This window comes from Paroedura picta, chromosome 1 (assembly GCF_049243985.1).
Source record: "Paroedura picta isolate Pp20150507F chromosome 1, Ppicta_v3.0, whole genome shotgun sequence".
Lineage (NCBI taxonomy): Eukaryota > Metazoa > Chordata > Lepidosauria > Squamata > Gekkonidae > Paroedura > Paroedura picta.
Window position 1 is genome coordinate 98118053 of NC_135369.1, and position 26515 is coordinate 98144567.

At 42.8% G+C, this 26515-nt stretch overlaps 1 long non-coding RNA gene across 1 annotated transcript in view; it reads right to left on the reverse strand.

Moving 5' to 3' along the window:
• Nucleotides 1-26515, reverse strand: part of LOC143840550 (uncharacterized) — a 294577-nt gene that overhangs the window by 222717 nt on the left and 45345 nt on the right. The window contains exons 2-3 of the long non-coding RNA XR_013232236.1: nucleotides 26194-26340; nucleotides 2857-2921 (exon numbers count right to left, since the gene is read on the reverse strand). This is a non-coding gene — a long non-coding RNA (uncharacterized LOC143840550). The remainder of the gene's footprint in view (nucleotides 1-2856; nucleotides 2922-26193; nucleotides 26341-26515) is intronic.

Below are 26515 nucleotides of genomic sequence, written 5' to 3' on the forward strand. Positions count from 1 at the left end.
ACAAGGAAAAAAAATAGCCAAAGACACAAGAGCAATCAAAGGAGCCCCTAGCGAAATGCCTCTCAAAGCAGACAGAACCAACAAGTGGCTGCTTTTTTATTTATCTTTTCTGTATGTCTCTGTCTTCTTGGGGGCTGGTATCACCTTACCGTGTTGGTTTGGCTTTGTTTCTGTCCTTTGGGGAAAATAGTCTTGCAAGATTGAATTCTTTGTCTGAGTTGGTTTGTGTTGGATTTATGATGTGTGGTGTTCTCAGGTTTGACATTTTTCTCTGCTTCATCAGCAAGGAAAGTAATTGATCATAGAATCATAGAGTTGGAAGGGACTCTACAGGCCATCTAGTCCAATCCCCTACTCAATGCAGGGTCAGCCTGAAGCATCCACGATAAGTAGCTGACCAGCCACTGCTTGAAGACTGCAAGTGAGGGAGAGTTTACCAGCTCCTTAGGCAGTTGATTCCACTTCTGTACTACTCTGACTGTGAATTTTTTCCTGACATTTAGCCAATATCATTCTACACATGATTTGAACCCATTCCTGCAGGTCCTATCCTCTGCTGACAACAGAGGAACCTTCCCCTACCCTCCATAGGGTTTGGTCCCCAGGTCCTGGGTCATTCCCGTTGCTCTCTTCTAAGCCTCTCAATTTTGTCCACATCCTTTCTGAAGTGAGGCCTCCAGAACTGCACACAGTACTCCATGTGGGGTCTGACCAATGTGGTATACTGTGGGACTGTGACATCTCGTGGTTTTGATGTGATGCCTCTGTTGATACAGTCCAAGACTGCATTTGCCTTCTTTACTACCACATCACATGGTAGGCTTGTATTTAGTTTACTATCCACAAGTACACCAAGATCTCATTCATATACACTGCTACCCTAAAGTCTATCTCCCATCCAGTTTGCATGCTCTCTTCTGGCACCTCTCAAGTCCTCCAAGAGGTTCCAAAGATGGTGGCAAAGATTCTGCAAGCTTGCCAGAAAGTTCTTTGAGCACTCTCAGGTGCACACCAACTGGCCCAGGGGATTTGAACTCATCCAGTGCAGTCAGGTGCCTCTCAACAACCTCTCTGTCCATGTCAGCCTGCCACCCAGACAGTATGCCTTGCTTGCTTCCATTCCATTCCTTGCCTGCTTCCATATGGACACACAGATGTGTCCATATTCTTCTGGGAAAACACAGAGGCAAAATAGGTACTGAGCCTTTCTGCTTTCTGCCTATCAGTTTCACCATCTTCACTCAACAGCAAGCCCTTTGCCTCATGTAACTTATGCTTGCTCCTCACATATCTGAAAAAGCTTTTCTTGTTATAGTGGGCTTTCCTGGCCAGTCTCAACTCACTCCCACCTTTAGCCTCTCCAAGGGCTGACCTGCAGTGCCTGGTAACCTCTTCTGTAGAGGTCTGTCCTTTCCTCTATTTCGTGAACATGTCCTTTTTCTTCCTTAGCTCCTCCTAAAGTTCTCTGTTCATGCAAATAGCCTTCTTGGATCCATGACTGTGTTTCTGTCTTGCTGGGATAGTCATGGCTTGAACATGCAATAGGTCTTGTTTAAAGAGAGGCTACCCATCACTTGCTCCTTTCTCTTCCAGCATTCTGCTCCATTGAATGACTCTTATGTCTCTGAATTTATTAAAGTCTGCCCTATGAACAGACATGTCTGACTACAAACTTCCTTGGCCTGACATCTGATAAGAAATTCCAGAAGGACATGGTCATTTCCCCCCAGGGTCTCCACCTCCACCCCCATCCACCAGCTCTTGCCTGCTGGTCAGTATTAAGTGGAGTATGGCCGAGGCTCTTGTAGGTTCTTCCACCATTTGATAAAGAAAATTGTCAGTCTGGCAGGTCAGAATGAAGACAAAATATTTTTTTCTTATTATTTGTACTAATCCTTTGGAACTTAAGAGTCTAATAAATTAGATACAGGATAGCCCCCTTGTGGTGGACCCATTGATGACTCCCCCCCCCCCGGTGATTATTGTTCAATAGTGATTTTTTTTTTTTAAGACAGAAGGTAGCCCTTGAGGCTGCAATTTATTGGAGGGAGAAAAGCGCATGGGAAGAAGAGCTGTTTAACTGCTTTCCTTCACCTTGTTTTTCTATCTATAATTAGTTTACTCCTGCCAGATAAAGTTTATGTACAATGCTTCTTCAGCAGCTGTGAAGCTTGGAGGGAATGATTTGGGGGTAAGAAAACAAAGTGAGGGAAGAGTTGAATGGGCCCTCTCTTCTTGCTCCTAACTTCCCCCTTTTAAATCACAGCCCCAATAATGATTTTGTTTGTTTTAAGAAATATCAACCTGGGGGAAAATAGTCATTTGAAACCAGTAGTATTTACTTCTAAATAAACATAATAGGATTGGACTGAAAGGAACAAAATGTGCAGTGTAGTAATTAAATGTGTTTTTTTGGTAAGGAGAGTAGCTTTACTCTGAGGGGTGAGTACACAATGTGCCACAACATTCCCATAGATGCACATGAATACAGATACTTCATACCCATGTTTTGTGCACAGTTACTGCAAATAAGGACTTAGGCAGTCTCTACTTTAGGGCACAATATTTCTGTCACAGAGACTGAAAATGACTTCAGGAATATTTTTTTATTTATTTTTATCCCAGTAGGAAAAGAGCAAAGCTACATTTTAATCTAGTCCTTGATTTTCTTTGATTTTCCTTTTGGATTATGAAGAAGGGTTAATTATTTTGTGACAAATTATTCTTAAGCCAAAATATGTGCAGTAATTTACTAAGAATTAAACCAGATTTTGTCAACATCTAAATATTGTTCTGTTGCTGAAAAATACAATTTACATTTGTTGTGGAGTAGTAAGAGAAGAAATGGGGCTTTACCAGGAGGTGGTAGTTGTAAGGGAGCAAAGCCTCAGGTTCTGACATCTTTTGAAACCTGCATCATCCTGAAAAACATAATGATCTAGACATTATTTGCCTCCTACTTCCCTGAATATGAAATTCCAGCAGCAGCACTACCAGGCTTGGTTCCTATGGGAGGATAGAGATTTATGGTGCCTTTGACACAATTGCTTTATTTAAAACTATATCACTACAGTGTAAGAGAAAGCAGAGACCATCCTATAGGCAGTAACCCCCCCCCCCCTCAACAAAGTGCATCAGCTTCAGGTGTGCCTGCATCTTTCTTATAAAGTCAGACTGCCTTTATTTCAAACACATTTGCAGCTTCCCCTCAGCTGGGATTATGTGGGTCACCTTTGCTGACCTCTAATGGGAAGAGAAGAAATGTCCTGCAAGCTTAGCAGAAGCTTAATGGGATGTTATTTAGCAGGTGAACTAATATCTGTATTGAGGCCTGTCTCATGTGACCTCCCACCCCATTGCTTCATACAGGAGACAAGCATTATGGGCAATTTTAATGTGTTACATTTAATCCTGGGTTTAATGTTTAATTGTTAAATTTAATACTAGTTAATTTAATTTTTATCATCTCTTTTGGTAATTTATATGTCTTTTATATTATATATATTATTACAATCTGTCCTGAGTTTCCAAATATAAAGTGAAATCTAAATTTAATTACAAAATAAATAAAAATAAATGTGCCATGCCAAGAAAAGCTTCAGCTGCCCATTACCACACATTAAGCCTCTATAAAGGGAAAGGTTTCCCCACCCCCCTCAGGGCTATTGGCAATCCTTCCTACACCCTGTCTCCTGAAAATCAGCTCCAATCGAGGAAGCAGCCACAGCTATTCAAGAACACTAGCTTTTTCTTTCTTTTTTTTCCCCCCAACAGCTCCCATTGGAGGTAATTTTAAGTGAAAACATAGTGGCAGACTCAGACTCAGTAATCAGGCAGTGATCACACAGCAATTTAATAAATACAAGAGTGGTTTCTGGCAATATAACTGACAGGTATTCTGGGGATAAAGGGCTCAAACAATCAAGCCCAACACTGAAATTAGCTGGAGCCCTGCATTTGTACAGCTGTCATTTATTTCAGTAGGACTGGTGCAGGAGAGGTCTCTAATGAGGCATGATGGGGGTAGCTTAGGGGGTTTGATCATTTTGTCCCACAATACTTTCTTCCCTGCCCCCCCCCCCAGATATTTAGCATGCTGTTTTGAGTTTTGTAGACGATTGCCATGGTATGATTCCTCTAATTTCTGCTTGATTTTCCCCACCTTTCTAGCCTCAGAAGAACATTGGATATACAGGCTTAGCCTTCTTCTTTTTCTTTTCTTTTCTGAAGTGCTGTGCTTCTTTAGATATGAAGTACAGTCTAGTCCATTAGCACTATCAGCACTTCTGCTAGTCTTGAAGCCATCGTACAACCTCATCTCTTCATGCAGTCCGCCTTCATCCATCTCACAGTTTTATAGATTGCCCTGGGGAAAAGCAGGTATTACAGCCAAATAGTGCTGCAAGATAACACAGGCTGTGACTATGGCTGCTTTCACACATCACCGGATAACACGCCCTGCATGCACAAGAGGAATCCTTTGTAATGGGACTTCCCTGTGCATTCTCCAATGTATATGAAAACAGGAGGAAGGGATGCAATGAACAGAAACAGAAGCTAAGAGTTTTATCAGAGCAGATTATCTACCCAAATCATCTCAGTGGCTGTTGAGGATGCCACAATTAGGAGTGAGTGCCAGTGCACTGCAGAGGCTGAATTTTTACTCAGGTGCTAGCAGCATGGCATGTCAGTAGTACTCTACTTAGGGTGACAAATATCCCAAAGAGAACCAGTGTCAATTAAAGGTAAAGGTATCCCCGAGTCATTTCTGACCCTTGGGGTTACACCCTCTGGCGTTTTCTTGGCAGACTCAATACAGGGTGGCCTTGCCAGTGCCTTCCCCAGTCATTACCGTTTTACCCCCCAGCAAGCTGGGTACTCATTTTACTGACCTCGGAAGGATGGAAGGCTGAGTCAACCTTCAGCCGGCTGCTGGGATTGAACTCCCAACCTCATGGGCAGACAGCTCTAGACAGCAGTATTTTACAGTATTTTTCAGGTTTGGGTATATTGGACCTGAAAATTACTGGAATTCCTATTTTCCTGAATTCTAATAATTATATAGTTTTGGAATTCAAAAAATATTTGGGAAAACTGATTTATTTATGTATTGCTCTGATGAATTTAAATGGAACAAAATGCATTTAAATGCTGTTGAACAACTGTGGAAAAAGCTCTCTCCACAAGATGGGCTTGGGGTCTGTAGGAGGGTATATAAACACCTATAAACACCCAAACAAGGGCTGATTCTGCACTTACTTAGATTTTTTCCAGTGTGGATCCTGCTGAATCCAGATCAATTTCAACTCGGTCTTCCTCTTTCCCCCCCTCACCATTGAAACAGGCTCAGAAGGGGAGGGGGGAGCCATGCCCAGACGGAGCCTCTTTCTTTCTTTTCTTTTCTTGAAGGGGAGGGGGAGAGGATTGAAGACAACAGAGGAGGGAGAAAAAAACACAAGATATATCTCTACCCACAGAAGTTACTGCTTCTGCAGCTTCTGGGGAGAGAAAATTAGGATTTCCCCTATAAGAAAAGCTTAAAGCCTGGGCAGCCTTGGGCAATCAGGGCTTCTCTATCATGGGAATCAGCCCTGACCAATCAGGGCTTCTCTACCATGGCAAATGTGATGTAGCCAGAGATCCACATGCTTTCTCAATTCAATTTTGAAAATATTGAGGGTTATTTCCACTCCTAAATGTTGCAGGATAAAGGTAGGGTGACTCTGGATCAATCCTACAACCAGGAGAAAGGCTAGTAAGAGTTGGTGAGCGCTCACCAAGTAACACAGAAAACTCAGCTGGAGTTGCCAGGTCCTCCTGGCCACTAATGTGGGTTGTAGGGGTTGGGTTGCCAGATCCAGGCTGGGAAATCCCTGGAGATTTTGGGGGTGGAGTCAGTTTGCTGTGCACACAGTTATGGTTTGTCATCATATTGGAACCCTGCCTGTATTTGGGAACAGTTGTCAAGTTCTGAGTGAGATGCAGCTTGCAGGAGCCATTTCTTCTTCCCTATTATAACCATTTGGGAGATGTTACCATAACATGTTCGGTCCCCTGCTGTTTGTTTTAGGCCTCTTTCTTCCACGACGATTTTAAAAATTAGAATATGATAATGTCACACAGAATCCCTGGAAACATTTTCTGGACCAGTGAATGGGACTGGCCAATGATGAAAAAACAGGTGTCTGCCACAGCCTCCCCCCCTCCCAACTAAGATTGCCAGAGCTGGAAAATTCCTGGAGATTTGAGGGTGGAGCCTGAGAAGGGCATAGTTTGGGGAGGAGAGGGACCTCAGTGGGGTATAATGCCATAGAGCTGGGGAACTGGTCTCTGAGGCCTGGAGATCAGTTGTAATTGTGGGGGAACTCCAAGCCCCACCTGGAGGCTAACCTCCCTACTCTATGCATGTTTTCTCACAGACAATACAGACAACCCACATGAATTTCCCCTCCATAAAAAGGAACATTGCAGTTACCTTTCTGAACAGAGCACCACACAGTACATGGTTACCTGCATGATGAGATGATATCTAAGCTTCGACCATGGATGGACTATTACTGACCCAGTAAGTTTGTGACATCAGCTGAAAGGTTTCCAAAAAAAACACAAATAAAAAAACACTGCCTTTCAAAACTTCCACCATCTGAAATAATTTGTTTTCCTCTTTTCTAACTCAAATCCATTTCTAACTTGAATCCAACTGATTTGCAAGGCAATTGTTCCAGGAAGTGAGCACAACATGCCATAGGCCATAAGGCTCTATTAAAATCCTTCTATGAGGGTAAATACACCCTCCAGAGAAGGTAAATTAATGGCAAACACCACAGGATTCCAATTATCCTCATTCACGAACATCATGGTATCTCTTAGAGTCCCTTGTAGTGTCAAATGCCATGAACTATGAGCATTTGCAGCCCCTGCAAATCACAGTGGAAATCCAGACCAATTACCAAATTCATTGGTGTGTAAGCTAAGTGTCAAAAGAAGTTCTGCTTCTAGAGCATGATGTAGCATTGGCTTAAGAGTCAGAAATTTAAGTTTCACAATTGGTGTAGAGTGATGTGCAACCAAGAGCTGCTTTCTAGTATAAATTGTGCATCACATTGCTGCAAGACAGTCTACTCTCATGAGCTTGCAACAGAGGAAATGTCTAGATTTCCCTTTCTACATTATATAGAAAACTTCAGATGTGGAAGCATGAGGCAGTCACATACCTGGGTGTAAGCTGCACAGAGCTTTTATTCCAATCCCAGGTCGATTCAGTCCCTGCCATCTACACAGAATGCGATTTCTGTTTTGATGTTGGCCGATTTAAATTTTCCTTCTGCAACAAAAATGATTGATCCGGAGTCACCCTACCTTTATCCTGCAATATTTAGAGTGGAAATAACCCTCGGTGTTTTCAGAAGCTGATTGAGAAATCATGTCCCATGGGAGAGAAGCCCTGGCCAAGGCTGCCTAGTCTGTAAGCCTTTCTTAAAGGGGAAATCCTAATTTTCTCTCTCCAGAAGCTGCAGAAGCAGTAACTTCTGTGGGTAGAGATTTGCCTCGTGTTTTTTTTTTCTCCCTCCTATGTTGTCTTCAATCCACTCCCCCCCTTCAAGAAAAGAAAAGAGGAGAGGAGGAAAGAAAGAAAGAAAGAAAGAAAGAAAGAAAGAAAGAAAGAAAGAAAGAAAGAAAGAAAGAAAGAAAGAAAGAAAGAAAGAAAGAAAGAAAGAAAGAAAGAAAGAAAGAAAGAGGTTCCATCTGGGCTCGGCTCCCCCTTCCCTTCTGGGCCTCCCTAACCTCGTGCAGAACACTTTTCTGTTTCATTTGGGGGGGGGGGAGGAAGACGAAGTTGAAATCAATCTGGATTCAGCAGGATCCACACCGGAAAAAAACAAAGTGTAGAATCAGCCCTGCTGTCACTGCTTTTTCATGAGACAATTTCCTGATTATCCATTTCATGGCAATCTGGTCTAATATATAAGTAACATTTCTAGGGGATGATGGAGAACTGAAAACCTCACACGGCGTTACTGTATAAGTAATTGTCCCAGTCTTTGGCTAGCATGAATGACAATCAGATCCCACACTAAATTATAATGTTACCATCAATTTACTTGAGAAGTAATAGGAGATCCAGGGTGGGGGGATGGCTGAAAAATAACTGTTTAAATTGATGGTGCATCAGTTCTGATGCATTATGGCTCAAAAACAAGAGAGACTTGTACTTCCTTAGGAGGAGTTGGTGTTCACTCCTACTGAGTTGTTGACCATCAAGAGGAGATGGCTTTGAGGTTTGAAATACCAGAGTCACTCATGCCCTTTGGCTCCAAGTTTGATTTGGGAACTTCATTAAGTTCCACCTAATCAACCTACTGGGCATAATCAGGCCCTGTTACTAAAAGCAAAAAGACAAGGGGGGATTGTACAATGTGTTAACTTGGTTGGCTATGATCGGTGAAGTTTGCAGTGAATTTGGAAGCACAAAGCTGCTGCCTTGCACCATTTTTGCCCCTTCTGTAATGGAGATTGTCCACAGCATATGGCTGTACCTGCAGTCTGACATTTGAGTAAGAATGTTCATAGAAAAGAAACCATTATTTAAAATCCCCAGAAGACTCTCTTCCAGCTTCAGTTTCTGGCCCCAGCAAAACCCACCATTCTGTCTTGTTTTTGTCGCTCTGCAGCCTTCTCCCAGAATAATTTAAAACTTCAGTCACTGAGGGTGGCAAATACAGAATTAAATTCATACCATCTGAAATCTACAGGGCTACCTCAAGTTCCAGGCAGTTCTTCTGACATTCACATAAGCAGTCATCAGAGCAGGGAACAGAGCAGAGGTTTTGCTCACTGTGTTATGTGCCCCCAAGCAGAGCTGCTAAATGATAGTCTCAGAGCTCAGACATAGCAACCAGTATTTAATACAAGAAACTGTGGTCTAATTCAACAAAGAGAGAAGATGATTTCAACTGTATTGACTTTGGAAGGTGGATTTTTAAGTAGAGGTTAATGTTCCTCCTGCATTCTGTGAAACTTGGTGATAGTTTGAATTGATGAGTTCTTTAGATTGCTATCCTATACCTGCAGGAGATTCTTTATTTAATCATGCATCCATAGAGTTACATTTCATTGGGGGGGATGATTTTTAATTTCTGTTGATGTTCACTCCACACCTTTCAATTCTTAAAGCTCCTTTCACTCGTAGATTGTGCAAAGATATACCATGTTTTGTAAGCATATCTTCACATGGTAGAAGCCATTATACGACCCCAGTTTACTAATTGTATCTCTGAATTAACTTGAGCATTTCAAAGAACTTATTGCATCCCCCCCTACAAAATGTGTTTGTTGAATGAAAAATATATATTAGCATGCCACTGGGAGCGACATCAGCATTATTGATTATGCAGCAGTTAATGAAAGTTTTGGGTGTAGTTGGACAGAATCATGGATCTGGGCTGTGAAGGAAGGCTAACTTGGTGTACTTTGCCAAACAATGGGACCCTTTTGTATTGCAATGGATTTTTTTCTTATGACACTATTAAGCTGGAAAGACTTCATGCAACGTTAATTAAGATTATTAAAAATTAATTATTACCATCACAAAATGAGCAATATTAAGCAATATTAAGTAAAGTAAAACATTCAACTATTCCTGAAGAAACTGCAAGCCTAGACAAACTATCCTACACCAAAGGGCAAAGACTTCTGTCCAAAGGTCATGACTAAGCTTAAGTGACAGGGTGGTCTATTTCGGTTAAATATTAGCAGAAATGTCCTAATGTTAATAGCAGTTCAACAATAGATCCATTTATCTGAGGTGGTGCCTCTCCCTCACTGAAACCCTTCAAGCAGAAGATGAACAAACAGCCATCAGGAATGTTTTTGATTTCCTGAGCTAAGTAGGGTAAAATGGCTACCCTCCAAGACACCTTCTAAACACAGGACTCTGTGAATAGGAGGCAGTAAGGATGTGCACCAAGAAAAAAATATGGTATAATTTTGAATCCAGGAATGAAGAGGAGGTATGCAAATCTATGTTAATTTTAAGGTTCTGGATTTCTGGGACCATTATGTTTAATAGAAAATCATTTCAAGGGACTGGGACTGCTATTTTCAAGGACAATGGCATCACATTTGCACAAAATATATTCTTTTTTCTTAAGTTTCAAATAAATTGGCCCAAGGTCCCACTAAACAATGTCCCCAGTCATCCCACTAAAAAGGGGGGGAAATGGTCTCTGCCATCATGAAGGAGGGAGGGAAGGAAAAAGAACAGCTGAACGGGGGGGGATGGGTACTAGAGAAGGTTAAATAAGAAGTCTCCATCAATTTTGTCTAATTTTTCTAAGAGGGGGGGTTATGGGGTTTTATTGTATTTTTTTACTGTTTTTATCTTGTGTAAATTGCTGTGAGACCACTGGAAGAGTGATAGATAGATAGATAGATAGATAGATAGATAGATAGATAGATAGATAGATAGAGAGAGAGAGAGAGAGAGAGAGAGAGAGAGAGAGAGAGAGAGAGAGAGAGAGAGAGAGAGAGAGAGAGAGAGAGAGATGATAGATAGATAGATAGATAGATAGATAGATAGATAGATAGATAGATAGATAGATAGATAGATAGATAGATAGATAATGTACAAATCTGCCTTTATTAGCTATGGAGGACAAGGGGAAGAGGTGGGAGTAGCTGTTTTTTCAATCAAATGACACCAATATGGAAATATGGATAGTAGTGAGCTGTGGGAAGAATTGAGTTGCCAGTCTACTAGGGGAGAGGGGCAAACGTTTTTTTTCCTTTCTGGCCATTGCCAGGAAAAAAAATACAGCTTAAGACATTTTGGTCACATTAATTTCACACATATTATAATGCAGACACAAATAGATATTCCTTCAGCAAGTAACCAGTCTTCAGAGAGCAATATACAACCCTCAAAATTGCAGAGTTCCCTGATAACTCCAGGTAGAAACTTTCCATGGTTAACATATTTGCCATTCTCTACCTCCTCTCAGTAAAATGGCGAAGTGTGGTTTTGGCTTTGTCTCTGTTCCCTCCTTTACGAGAGCAATATCATCCTATCCAAACTCTCGTAGGCACCTATAGCTACATCACTCTCCCCCACCTTCCACCATACAGGATTGTCCCTTCATTTTTACTTCCTTTCTGATTGAGCAGCCTCTTTATCTGTTTTCTTCTTTATAGGTCTGTGACTGTCTCACCCTGTCATCACTTATGTTTTAATGGATGCTCAGCCTAGGAACTTGAGGAAAGAGGTAAGATCCCCATCTTGATTATTCTGAAAATGGAGCATAAAAAGCTTTTGGAAGTTCAAAAACTAAATGAGAGGCTGTATTTTCTGCATCTTCAATATACATTCTTGAGTTTAACTGATTCTCCAGGTTTCAAAAGGCAGGGATACACTACAAAGTACCTAGATTCCTTCTCTAAACAAATCAGCATCACTCCACTCTTTAGAACTATATCCCCCTTTTCAACTGGGCAGGAAATTCTTTGGGTCATTCCGCACCCAATAAATATAGTGAAATGCTTACATTATGAAGATGCCATATTTTGGCATTTTACACAAAGTTGCCAACATCCAGTGTCCAAGCAGCAAATTGGTAGCTATATCCTCCATTTGAAAGCGCTAGTTGGGGAAAGTGCTAGTTGCATAAAGTGGATTCCCCAGGCTCAAAAGTCCAAGCTAGAGGAGAGCAACCAGCAAGCCACATGCTAAGGAAATGTATGGAGGCTATCTTCACCTCCAATGTTCCACCCTCACACCCGCCTCCCTCTCCCTTCTCCCGGGGATGGGGTTTTATGATTAGATGCATAGGTGTTTCAATGGAGAAGTCTCACTTTTAAAAAATTAGCTGACACTGTGGGCCCTTTAAAGGATGGAGAAAGGGGATTGGCTGCCTGGCTTGATTGACAGGAGGAAGAGAGTCATGTGTATAGTGCGTCCAAGAAGGCATGTAGAGTGTAAGGAGCATGAGAAGGTGGCAGATGAAAACAAGAGATCCAGAAGGTGAGGAATGGTGCAGTTATTTTTAGTGCTACACCATTTCACTGGCATAATACTTTTTTTAAAAATGTGTGGAATTGCCCTTTCTCTAAACTAGAAGCTCTGTGCCTTTTTTGACCCAAAGGTGGGGGGGGGGGGCTTCAGTTATCCTCCCACTCCTCCTTGCCAACTTTCCCAGCAGTCAGTTCCCAACTCTTTCTTCTCAATTAACAGTCTCCAATGAAGTATGTTTGAGCAGCCAGTCACTAAAAGGCTCTCTGACATCAGCTAAATCTTCTTATCTACTAACTGGCCTAGCAAAGCCTACTACAAACCATAACATAGTCACAGTTGGAGACAACAGAATCATAGGATCATAGAGTTGGAGGGGGTCATACAGGCCATCTAGTCCAACCCTCTGCTCAGTGGAGGAGGAGGAGTTGGTTCTTATATGCTGTTTTTCTCTACACGAAGGAGTCTCAAAGCAGCTTACAGTTGCCTTCCCGATTCCACCTCTTCACAGGACTGACAAATGAAACCCAGAATGAACCAAGAATGGCCACATACATGAAAGATTATTATGAAAATCCACATTCTAACTGTTCAGCTACACTATACTTGATACTTGCTGCTCTAGAACAAGTCTGCTCCATCAGAAAGTATGGTGTGAAAAAAGAAAAAAAAACACCCAGATGTGGCTTCTGCTGCTTTGTAATTTCTGTTAAAAGGTGAACAGGCTCAGATCACACAGTATAGTGTTTGAAGTTTTTTTAATATATATAATGCATTTGTTCACTAAATGTACTCATCACTTTTCATTGTTAAATTTCAAAAAGGTTTAAATGTTAACATTTAAAAATTATGCATGCATAAATGACAATTCGCACTACAATGCACAAAGCAAACTCCGTGTTAATTCTCCATCCCAGTTCTGAAAGATGTATGAAAGATGCCTGCCTCAAATGGGAATATGCTAAACATACGCTTCCAGTTCTCTATTCTGAACGATGAATAATTTATTGTGTCTTTGATGGAGATGACTGCTACTGTCTGTTAAAATATACCTTTCCTGGTGATCTAACAAAAGATAGAAAGTCCCTGTTCAAATCCTGCCCACACAAGCTTTCTGGATTGCCTTCAATTAACCCCGGCCTTTCAGCCTCAGCTGTTTATTTGCAAATTGGTTCTATATAACAGACCTACCTTGCAGGGTTGTTGCAGTGATTACCAAGGAAGTACACAAAGTACTTTTGGGACATTCTTAAAAGTGCAATAGAACAGTGCTGCATTATTTTTTTTATGCTTTATCAAGAATTTTAGCTCCAAACTTATTACTATGACTGAGATATTATCAGGGGACAGAGCAGTGATTCTAAGTTTCCGTATGCAGTTCAGAGTATTTTCATGAGTGATGAACACTGAATTTTTGCTTAGCAACAGTTCAAAGTCTGATACACATTCATTCCAAAGGGATTATCCGGAATGATTATCCTGCCTGGGGCAAGCACATTTGTAAAAAAACATGTCATTGAGGTTCTATTACTTCCCTATTAGCATAATGAAGAGGCTGTGTTTTGCTCTCCTAGGCAGTCAATCAACTATCAATGATACTTAAAAGTGAAGCAACCCAGCTCAGGAACAGATGCCACTTGCTTTGAGGAACAGGTATAGTTCAGCATTGCCTTGAAAAAGTAATTCCTTTGCATTAATTTTCAAATTATAATGTGTTACAATATGACAGCATTTAAAGATACCCACCTATCTAGATACTTTCAATGAAAATGTATCAGTCAGTGAAGCTCATAATCATTTGCAGTGAATATTGATGACAATATGTATCCCAGTCTGGATTCTGCCACTCCACACTGCACTGCTTCTGACTGAATTCCCCTATGGGATATACATTTGAATGCATGCCTAGTACATCCTGTGGCCCTTTAAACTGGAACCATCTCTCCACTTTCTAGGAGAGCGAGTCCTGCTTCAGTGACAGCTTATCTGACAAAATGTCTCACAACTGAAAGGATCTTTGAGGGGAAATCAATAAGTACAGGAGAGTGCACTCCGCAAGTATGAATGTTCCTGATGCAGTTCCTGGTTCCTGGTGGAGGGCACTCTTCTTGGAATGCTGATATGCTTTCCAGCCCTTAAACTGTGAAGGACACCGGAGGAGGAGCTGGACCAAGATGAGTGCTCACCCTCTAGCCTTGAGGCTACCTAACCCATAGTAATGGCACTCTGAAAGCAGAGGTTTCAGTGGATGTGCACAAGGGCACACTGCTCTCCCCACAAGCCCCTACAGATCTTACACTCAACAACTAAACTTGTTAACTTGCTTTTCCCCTTTAAGGGTAAAGGTATCCCCTGTGCAAGCACTGGGTCATGTCTGACCCTTGGGGTGACGCCCTCTAGCGTTTTCATGGCAGACTCAATACGGGGTGGTTTGCCAGTGCCTCCACCAGTCATTACTGTTTACCCCCAGCAAGCTGGGTACTCCTTTTACCAACCTCGGAAGGATGGAAGGCTGAGTCAACCTTGAGCAGGCTGCTGGGATTGAACTCCCAGCCTAATGGGCAGAGCTTTCAGGCTGCATGTCTGCTGCCTTACCACTCTGTGCCACAAGAGGCTCTTTTCCCCTTTACAAGAGGCTTAAATGGGACATTATTTACCCAGGGATGTTATTTACTTTCATATCATGTAAAGAATTAACTGACCATTTCCACACACTAATCTAAGAAAAGGACATGGCATTTTTCTCCAGGCCAGCTGACAATGCTTATAATAATAACAGGCAGTGCTACAGCATGAGCACAGTCACCCCCTCTGCCTCATATTTTAAGAGCCACTGCCACAGATAACATCGCTGTGCGTGTGTGAACAAGTAGTATGACCTGTTTATTTTGTAGATGGTCCACATTCCCTAACCAGGGAATATTTACAGAGGCCACATTATTTGGATCTAGTTTCCTTTAGATTTGTAACACAGGATATTTTTATTCCTTCAATACAATTGAAGCGAGCGGGGACTGCTACAAGGCAGCAGGTTGGCTACTTCTTGTCCAGTCCCATGCAAGAGACCTTGCTCCTTCAGCCCTCAATCTCCTCAATCAGCCTTGCTTCTCTTCCTGCCTTTTTCAAATTGCTGGCCTCCTTGATGGAGTAGGGGTTGAAATAATATTTTCTTAATTATTGTTCTGTAAAGAGAAGCTTGGTGTTTCGTAGTAGAAGGCCCAGAAACTTGTTCTTGACTGTATCTGGAAATGTTACCAAGGCTGATATGTTCTATTTTCAAGGCCGGATGAAATTGTTTATATTAACAAGAGAACTTTTGTAACCTTTTCCCGGTAACTTAGCATAATGGCAATAGGTGGTCCCGTGGGATGTGCAAGGGGTAGAGACCCCAGGTTATTGGTTTGACCCAAAAAGCATCATCTTTCCCTGCCTTCAATGGAACATTATAAAGTCTCATGCACTCCTTTGTTCTACACACAGGCTCTTTCGGGACCAACCCACCTGTGTCATTTGTTCATCTGCAGTTGAATAAAATCATAAAATGTTTTCCAGCCTAGTGGTCATTCTATTTGGATACTGTACACTAGGCAAATGATCCTAAAAGCCCCAGACCAGGCCCTGGGCTATGACCTTGTTAGTTTCCCACAATCTGTCAAACACTTTGTTTCATCCTGCTCCAGTCAAAGAACAGCCCTTAGGCATTAAAGAGCAATAACAGTCTTTCAGGAAAAGCTGGTGCAGGAGATTGTCAATGTTTGGTTCCTGCCCAGGCTGAATGGAGATGTTAGACCAAATACCATATTCACAAATGGAGGATGAAGCAGAGCCAAAGGAAGAAGCAGAATTCACACTCCTCTGCCTCATCCAAGGATCCCTCTCAATTGGCTCAGAGGCTCTACAGCATTGCAGTGATTCTTCCTTGATCCTTTTACACTTGCAGGTATGGAAATCACGCTAAAGAAAGTCAGATTTCACCTATGGTGCGGGGAAAGCAGCTGCAGCCTGGGGGAAGGACAGTGTTTTTGATTTGTGGGGGAGAACTGAGTAGTGATGGAAGGACTGATGGACACCCAGTGGTAAAGGACCCATAAAAACCAGTACCATCCACAAAGAGCAGGAGTTATTCCCATTATTCAAACTGATAACTTAGAATTAATTTCTCTTCCTGTTCTGTAAGACCATTAAAGGTCTGAAGGTTAATGGATCAGTGGTTTGGCATTTAACTATGTTGTCTAAAAAAATGCAGATGCCTTTGAATATTTATGATCCAGGGAGATTTTAACATGAGCACTTCCTACAGCTGACTTATCACCTCTGCAGGATGTATTTCAATTCAATATATTACAGTTAAGCTTCACTCTGAAATGATATTCAGACCAGTCTGAAGGTGAAACGGGGAAAGTTCTACAAAGTAAGTTTGCATTTTTCCTCTTTCAGCAGCATGATCCACTTTCAGGTCAAGCAGAACACTTGACCCAGTAGTATGGTGCCAGCCAGTGGGCCAGGGCAACTTTCGATTTTCAGAGGATGCCCCACTTTCCCAGTATACTCCCATATACACTGTTTCCTCCTGATTTCCTCTTGGAAACCATGTTCTCTCCCTTTCCCCTGCATTTCTCTCCTTTTCAGTCATTCATTAACATGTTGTTGTTGTTAGGTGCGAAGTCATGTCCGACCCATCGCGACCCCATGGACAAAGATCCTCCAGGCCTTCCTGTCCTGTACCATTCCCCAGAGTCCATTTAAGTTTGCACCTACTGCTTCAGTGACTCCATCCAGCCACAACATTCTCTGTCGTCCCCTTCTTCTTTTGCCCTCAATCGCTCCCAGCATTAGGCTCTTCTCCAGGGAGTCCTTCCTTCTCATGAGGTGGCCAAAGTATTTGAGTTTCATCTTCAGGATCTGGCCTTCTAAGGAGCAGTCAGGGCTGATCTCCTCTAGGACTGACCGGTTTGTTCACCTTGCAGTCCAAGGGACCCGCAAGAGTCTTCTCCAGCACCAGAGTTCAAAAGCCTCAATTCTTTGATGCTCAGCCTTCCTTATGGTCCAACTTTCACAGCCATACATTGCAACTGGGAATACCATAGCCTTGACTAAACACACTTTTATTGGCAAGGTGATGTCTCTGCAAGCGTCTTTTAATTTCTTTGCTGCAGTTCCCATCTGCAGTGATCTTGGAGCCCAGGAAAACAAAATCTGTCACTATCTCCATTTCTTCCCCATCTATTTGCCAGGAATTGAGAGGGCCTGATGCCATGATCTTCGTTTTCTTGATGTTGAGTTTCAAGCCAACTTTTGCACTCTCCTCCTTCACCCGCATCAACAGGCTCTTTAGTTCCTCTTCACTTCTGCCATTAGAGTGGTATCATCTGCATATCTGGGGTTGTTGATATTTCTCCCTGCAATCTTGATCTCAATTTGTGACTCCTCTCATGATGTGCTCCACATACAAGTTAAATAGGCAAGGCGACCGTATACAGCCTTGCCAAACTCCTTTCTCAATTTTGAACCAATCAGTGATTCCATGTTCAGTTCTCACTGTTGCTTCTTGACCTGCATATAAGTTTCTCAAGAGACAAATAAGATGCTCTGGTATTCCCATCTCTTTAAGAACTTGCCACAATTTGTTGTGCTCCACACAATCAAAGGCTTTAGCATAGTCAATGAAGCAGAAGTAGATGTTCTTCTGGAACTCCCTAGCTTTCTCCATGATCCAGCGTATGTTGGCAATTTGATCTCTAGTTCCTCTGCCTCGTTGAAATCCTGCCTGTACTTCTGGGAATTTTCAGTCCACATATTGCTGGAGCCTAGCTTGTAGGATTTTGAGCATAACTTTGCTAGCATGAGAAATGAGTGCAATGGTGCGGTAGTTTGAACATTCTTTGGCATTGCCCTTCTTTGGGATTGGAATGTAAACTGACCTTTTCCAATCCTGTGTCCATTGTTGAGTTTTCCAACTTTGCTGTCATATTGCGTGTAGCAGTTTTAGTGCATTGTCTTTTAAGATTTTGAATAGTTCAACTGGAATGCTGTCATCACCACTAGCTTTATTGTTGCTCAGACTTCCTAAGGCCCATTTGACTTCACATTCCAGGATGTCTGTCTCCAGGTCAGTAACTACCCCATTGTGGTTATCAGGGATGTTAAGCTCGCTCTTGTATAGTTCTTCTGTATAATTTTGCCACCTTTTTAAATCTCTTCTGCTTCTGTTAGGTCTCTACCATTTTGGTCCCTTATCATACCCATCTTTGCATGAAACGTTCTCTTCATATCTCCAATTTTCTTGAAAAGATCTCTGGTCCTCCCCATTCTATTGTTTTCTTCTATTTGTTTGCACTGTTCATTTTAGAAGGCATTCTTATCTGCCCCCAGGAGTGCGGACTTCTAATCTGGCATACCAGGTTCGATTCTGCGCTCCCCCACATGCAACCAGCTGGGTGACCTTGGGCTTGCCACGGTACTGATAAAATTGTTCTGACCGGGCAGTGATATCAGGGCTCTCTCAGCCTCACCCACCCCACAGGGTGTCTGTTGTGGGGAGAGGAATGGGAAGGCAACTCTAAGTCGCTTTGAGTCTCCTTCGGGTAGGGAAAAGTAGCATATAAGAAACAACTCTTCTTCTTCTCTTCTAAAATTCTTTTGAATTAATTTTATCCCATTGATTCTGCTCCGACCTTCTCGGGCAACAGAACTCAACTCTGCTCCATCTTCTATATGACAGCCCTTCAAGTATTTGAAGATGGTTATCATGTTACTTTATGGTCCAACTTTCGCAGCCATACATTCCCAGTTGCAATGTATGGCTGCGAAAGTTGGACCATAAGGAAGGCCGAGCGTCAAAGAATTGAGGCTTTTGAACTCTGGTGCTGGAGAAGACTCTTGCGAGTCCCTTGGACTGCAAGGTGAACAAACCGGTCAGTCCTAGATGAGATCAGCCCTGACTGCTCTTTAGAAGGCCAGATCCTGAAGATGAAACTCAAATACTTTGGCCACTTCATAAGAAGGAAGGACTCCTCGGAGAAGAGCCTAATGCTGGGAGCGATTGAGGGCAAAAGAAGAAGGGGACGACAGAGAATGAGGTGGCTGGATGGAGTCACTGAAGCAGTAGGTGCCAACTTAAATGGACTCCGGGGAATGGTAGAGGACAGGAAGGCCTGGAGGATCATTGTCCATGGGGTCGCGATGGGTCGGACACGACTTCGCACATAACAACAACAATCATGTTACCTCTTAGTTGTCTTCTCTCCAGGCTAAACAGACCAAGCACCCTCAACCTTTCCTCATACAACTTGGTCTCCAAACCCCTCACCATCTTTGTAGCTCTCCTCTGGACACGCTCCAGTTTCTCTGTGTCTTTCTTTAGTTGTGGTGACCAAAACTGAACACAGTGAGGTCTAACCAGAGTGGAGTAAAGTGGTAACATAACCTTATGTGATCTGTACACTATACTTTTAATGCAGCCCAAAATCCCATTTGCCTTTTTAGTTACTGAGTCACACTATTGACTCATGTTATGTGTATGTTTTACTAAGACCCCCAGATCCTTTTCACACATACTACTGCCAAGACAAGTTTCATCCTATAGCGGTGCATTTGAGTTTTCCTACCTAAATGCAGAACTTTACATTTTTCACTATTCAAATTCATTTTATTCATTTTAGCCCAGTTTTCCCGCCTGTCAAGATCATCTTGTACCCTGATTTTGTTTTCTGGTGTGTTTGCTAGCAGTTTAGTATCATCTGCAAATGTAATAAGCACCTCCTCTAGTCTTCATCTAAATAATTTATGAATATGTTGAATAACGCAGGGCCCAAGACTCCACGTCACTCCTGTAGTGAGAAAAGTACAAGTTTTCTCATGCTCCAGTTACTTGGGGCATTTCTGCACATCGATAAAAATGTGAATGGCATAATGCTAAATATTATCACACCTCCCAACCCCTCCTCACCTTTTTGCTGTCTCTAGTCTGCTGCCTTTTCACACTTCTCACTCTCCACAATTGCTGCTGGAAATGGCGGAAGAGAGCAGCATGCCTTATACATGACTCTCTTCTGCCTGTCAATCAAGCCAGACAGCCAATCCCTTTTCTCCATGTTTTAATGCTCACTAATTTTTTCAAAAAGAATTAATACTTCTCCATTTAAAAGCCTATGCGTAGATGGATAGTGCTTTTTGAATGCCACTCCTTATGGAATCATGAGTCTTTAGATACTTTTAACATTAATCTTGTTCCTGATTGGGGGGGGACTTTAGAGAGGCATGTTTTGTGTCACAACTTTGAAAAAAAATTACTTTTATTTGTGGCATCGCCTGCACGCTTGTCTGCCTATTCATTGCTCCAGGCTGTTCTCCATTTTTAAAAGTACTTCCTGTTCCCTGTAAGAAGAGACAGGGAGTGGGTGTGACAGCAGGACATTGAGGTAGATGTAGTGCTTCTTCACCACCATAGTGAAGAAGCATAGTGAACCAGCATGCTGTTGGCTTGTTGGTTGTTCGCTGGGGGATAGTGCTTTTTAGGTTGGTTAATCCACTTCTGGGGATTTACCAGCTCACGTTTTAAAGTGGCGGATATAGCAAGCAGTTTGCTGGCCTGACGCAGGAGAATGGCAACGTCATGCAGAACACCCGGAATATAGCATCTTCAGTGGGTAAGTATAATGCTGAAATTAAGACATGCAGAAAAGCCAGAAGAAAAACACTAGCCACTCCACAATCCCTTGCATGTCTCATATGGCAGGGATCTCTAGAGCAACTTCCCATTTCCTGATAATTGGGGCATCTAAAGATGGTAGCAGAACACAGCTGTTCTGCATTCCTTTTACACTAGTCAGTGCCAATTTTTTTTTTTGAGGGGGGAAATCCCCAAGAGAGTTTTATTCAGGTACGATGTAGTACCTCTCCTACCAGGCAATTAGAGATTGTGCTAAAAGCCTCTATAGAATCAAATGTATCTTAATCTTCCCAGTCATATTTCTCTCCCCTGGTAGGGTCATTGCTGTCATGAAGGATAAGGACAAAACTTCTGCTTGATTCAGGGGAAGAATTTCACCCTGAGACTATGCCTGGCTCTCTCTGCATGATTTACTTGTTTCACTTCTAAGTTCACTCTTATAGATCTATCCAAGAGCATACAGCATAATGATTTGTCTCCTATTTATTGTGCTGCATTACCTCTTCCTTCCAAAACTGATGAGCCCTTTAACACTCCTGTAAAAAATAAAATGTGTCGGCTCACTATCACATCTCAAAACTCAAGAGATCAATATATTGGCTGTACTTGTATGGGCAAATCCTTCCTGTTTTTATTTCCTTTTCTTTTAAAAAATGTGGTTTTTTACAAGAATTGTTTAACTTGAAAACTGAATGACTATTGTAAAATCCCAATGGTTTTCTCTTTGGCATCTCTTTTCTTCTGCACCTAGGATATGGAGGAAGCAATTACTCTGGGCTTTACCTTTAAGGTAAGTAGACAAAGAAGTGGTTTCTTGATTAAATCAAGCCCAGACTCCCCCTAGAAGCTAAAATGATTAAACTGAGACTTCTGTACTTGGGACACATGACGGAAAGACAATGGAAAAGGCAACAATGCAAGGAAAAGTTGAAGACAGCCAAAAAAGAGGAAGACCCAACAAGAGACAGATTCAGGTGGGCAGTCATATTAGTCTGAAGCAATAGAAGAAAGTTTGCATCCTTTAAGACCAACAAAGTTTAATCCAGGGTTTAAGTTTTTGTGTGCATGCACACTTCTTTAGACACTGGACTCAAACTTCAATGGGATAAAAGTGGAGTAACTTTAGATAGCTTTGCACTGATAATCTTGCTACTTAATTGGACTAGCCCAGTGACTACTTAAAAATCTGACTATTTAAAAATGTAATGAAGAATAAAGAAACTCCAGATCTGAGGAGATAAGAATTTCAGAAGGGCTGCTGAACAGTTACTTGATTTCTCCACTTTTTGATTATTAAATAGGACTACTCATTTAATTGAAACTTCTGTTTTTTATGGAACTCAAAAGAAAAATTAGCATTCCCTCCAACACTCCCTGTCAATGGTGCTGCTTCCAAACGACCCTCTTCATCATTCCTTCAAATGAATTCATCAGTCATTATATGGCAATGGGCAAAGATCTGTCATTCTGTTGCTCTGGGAAATGCCATAGACACAAGATATGATATATATAATCTAGCGGAGCGGATTAAATAATCGGTTAGAATCATAGAGTTGGAAGGGGCCATACAGGCCATCTAGTCCAACCCCCTGCTCAACGCAGGATCAGCCCAAAGCATCCTAAAGCATCCAAGAAAAGTGTGTATCCAACCTTTGCTTGAAGACTGCCAGTGAGGGGGAGCTCACCACCTCCTTAGGCAGCCTATTCCACTGCTGAACTACTCTGACTGTGAAAATTATTTTCCTGATATCTGGCCTATATCGTTGTACTTGAAGTTTAAACCCATTACTGTGTGTCCTTTCCTCTGCAGCCAACGGAAACAACATCCTGCCCTCCTCCAAGTGACAGCCTTTCAAATACTTAAAGAGGGCTATCATGTCCCCTCTCAACCTCCTTTTCTCCAGGCTGAATATTCCCAAGTCCCTCAACCTATCTTCATAGGGCTTGGTCCCTTGGCCCCAGATCATCTTCACCGCTCTCCTCTGTACCCTTTCAATTTTATCTACATCCTTCTTGAAGTGAGGCCTCCAGAACTGCACACAGTACTCCAGGTGTGGTCTAACCAGTACCATATACAATGGGACTATGACATCTTGTGATTTTGATGTGATGCCCCTGTTGATACAGCCCAAAATGGCATTTGCCTTTTTTACTGCTGCATCACACTGCCTGCTCATGTTTAGTTTACAATCCACAAGTACCCCAAGGTCTCGTTCACACACAGTGTTACCTAGAAGTGTATCCCCCATCCAGTAGGCATGCTTTTCATTTTTCTGACCCAGATGTAGAACTTTACACTTACCTTTACTAAATTGTATCTTGTTCTCATTTTCCATTGTGTTCAGATCTCGTTGAACTCTGTCTCTATCTTCCGGAGTATTTGCCAGTCCTCCCAATTTGGTGTCATCTGCAAACTTGATGAGTAGTCCCTCCACCCCCTCATCTAGATCATTAATAAATATGTTAAAAAGTACCAGGCCGAGCACTGAGCCCTGAGGTACCCCGCTACTCACCTCTCTCCAGTCTGATGAAACACCATTGACAACAACTCTTTGAGTGCGGTTCTCTAACCAATTCCCTATCCACTTAACTATCTGAAAATCCAGATTGCAGTCCTTCAACTTATCCATCAGTACATCATGGGGAACCTTGTCAAAAGCTTTACTAAAATCCAAGTAGATGACATCAAACGAATTTCCCCGATCCAGCAAACCTGTTACTTGGTCAAAAAAGGAAACCAGGTTGGTCTGGCAGGACCTGTTGGAGACAAATCCATGCTGACTTCCTTGGAGACAAATCCATGCTGACTTCCTTGGATGACCAAATTGTCCTCCAGATGTTTGCAGATCACTCTAATATCTGCTCCATTATCTTCCCCACAACAGAGGTCAGACTCACTGGTCTGTAGTTTCCCGGGTCATCCTTCCTCCCTTTTTTGAAGATCTGAATGTTTGCTCTCTTCCAGTCCTCCGGGACATCTCCAGTCCTTAAAGAGGTTCCAAAGATGATGGACAAGGGCTGTGCAAGTTCTCTGGAAAGTTCTTTAAGTGCTCTCGGGTGCATTTCATCCGGACCAGGGGATTTGAACTCATCCAGTGCAGCTAAATGCCTCTCGACAACCTTTCTATCCATGTTAACCTGCCACCCAGACACTATCCTTTGGCTACGGCCATCTCTAGATGTGCCTAAACACATTGACCTGTGGGGAAAAACAGATGTTTTTGTCCGCACCCAACAGTGGGCCTATTGCCTCCTTTACTTTACGTTTGCTCCTCACAGAACTGAAAAATCTTTTCTTGTTACAATGGGCTTCCCTGGCCAATCTTAGCTCACTCTCAGCTTTGGCCTTTCTGGTGATTGATCTACAGTGCCTAGTAACCTGTAGGTACTCTTCTTTAGAGCTCTGTCCTTCCCTCCATTTCCTGAACATTTTCCTTTTCTTTCTTAGTTCCTCTTGAAGTTCTCTGTTCATCCAAATAGGCTTCTTAGAGCTCCTGCAATGTTTCCGTCTTTCTGGGATAGTCAAGGTTAAGGGCTTCGGGGGTGGGCCCTGTCCATGATGAGGAAGGGTGCCCATAGGCCCCTTCCTCTGGACTGACACTCGGAGGGCTCAATTGGCAGGCGCAAAGCGCCTGCCGATTGGGCCCTCCAAGTGTCAGTCCTCTGGCAAGGGACCAATCGTGAGCCGCGTACAGCGCAGCTCTCGATTGGTCCCTTGCCGGAGGACTGACCAATTGGAAGGCGTGAAGCACCTCCCGAACCGCCCCCGTTCCAGGTTCCCTACCTGCCACCGCTCGCCACCATTTCGTAGCTCTGATGCGGCCCGGATGGCCGCTGCCTCGCAACGCGCCCTGCCACTGCAAGGTGCCACAGCCCACCCGCGGCCTCTGCGATGCCTGGCCCTCCATCACACCTACGACAGCATGCCGCCACCCCACCCACTGCGCCGGCCGCCGCCCGCTGCCGCACAAGCGGCTCCAGCGCCGGCACCTGCCCCGTGGCTGTGCGGCCCGCCCGCCCTCCCACCCTCCACCTCCAACACCGACCGCCTCGCTGCCGCCCCAGCCGCCCACACCCAGGCTCCATCAACACAAGGTAGCCTGCGCCGCCGGATCGTGCCACCCAGCCTGAGCCGCCCCAGCCCCAGCGCGCCTCCCCAGCCCCGTTAGCACCTGCTGCATTAAGCCTGCAGCGGGCTTATTTCCTAGTTAATAATAAAGCTAATGTAGGAACAATTCAATAATAAGGGGAAAGACTTTGATTTGAAAATTATTTGAAAGTTTAAAAATTCTTCAGAGATGTGTGTCAAATCCTTTCTCGCGCTGTCACCATGCCTGTGCTTTTATATTGCATTATTATTATTCTGTGTATAGCTAGTCTGTTCATTCAGCTGTAGAGTTCACAACACAAGCCTTCAATTTCAGGAGACAGGGTAATGGGGAAAGGGCACTGTTGCCATCTTTGTGAGGAGAGACTCTTTTGCCTTTTACATAGATATTTCATTTTCATTGACTTTTTCAGCATGGAGATGCAGTCAAAGTAGTGGTCATAATTCTATTCAAATTAGAGGAGCCCTGCAAGGAAAATGGTGGTGACATTGGGCTCAGTAGAAACTGAGACTTCTCAAAAGCCACTGGACTTGCTTTTTTGACCCATCCTCAGGTACAAATTGTGCCTGTTTCCTGGAGGTACTCACAGCAACTCAGGAAGCTGCATTATACTGAATGAGAAAATTGGTTCACCCTGTTCAGGGTTATCTACTCTGAACAGCTGTAGCTCTCTAAGATATAAGCACAATGTCTTGCTGAGTACTGCCTGCCCCCCAGGAGCCTTTTAACTGGAAGTGAGCAGTGGGTTCAAGAAGTGAGCAGCAAAAGCTCACCCCCTGCCACAAATTTTGTTAGTCTTTAAGGTGTTACTGGACTCTTGTTCTTTTCTGCTTCTTTAGAAAACTAAAAATTACTTTTCAGGCATTCTTCTGCCCAGACCCATACTTCCAGAGCTTCAGAACTTCCAGAACTCCAGAGCTGAGTAACAGGCAACCATAGCTCTCCCACGCTTGGCCTAATGTAAGTGTACAGCTGAAGTCCTTCTAGTTTATCCCTAATTCATCACACATTTCAACTGTGTCTACATCATTCAAGAGAGGGATCAGAAATTAAGAGATACTGGGAAGATACCCTGATTTCTAAAGGATAGATTCAAATGGGTAGCCGTGCTGGTCTGAAGTAGCACAATAAAATCAGAGTCCAGTAGCACCTTTAAGACCAACAAAGATCTATTCAAGGCGTGAGCTTTCGAGTGCCTTGAATAAATCTTCATTGGTCTTAAAGGTGCTACTGGACTCTGGTTTTATTCTGCTTTCTAAAGGGGAAGATGGTATCACTCTGGAATCAATCTTTCAAACAAATGTGCCTTATGAGATAAAAATTAAGGAATTTCAATCTGGCTCATTTCAGCCTGATGCTTTGGTTTTGACATACCTATGACTATTCACTCATGCCCCCAGTCTACTTACCTTCTTCAGAAGATGATTTTCCCTCAGTTTTTCTTTCCCTTTACTGACTGAATTGCCATAGTAAAGTGTTTTCTTCTTTGCTGAAGAACTCGGGTAGACCCACTCTGTCACAGTATGATATTTTGGTTATTGGCTCAGCCCAAGAACCTGAGGGACGGATCAAAAGTCCACTTTAACCTAAACAACTTAAAATAGCACTCAAATGTTTTGAAATTCAACAATAGCAAAATATTTTATTTAACATAGGGGGAAAGGTCAGGTGAAATCAGGGGTTGAAAAATGCTGAGGTTAAATCAGTACATGTACAGACTTCATTTTTGAT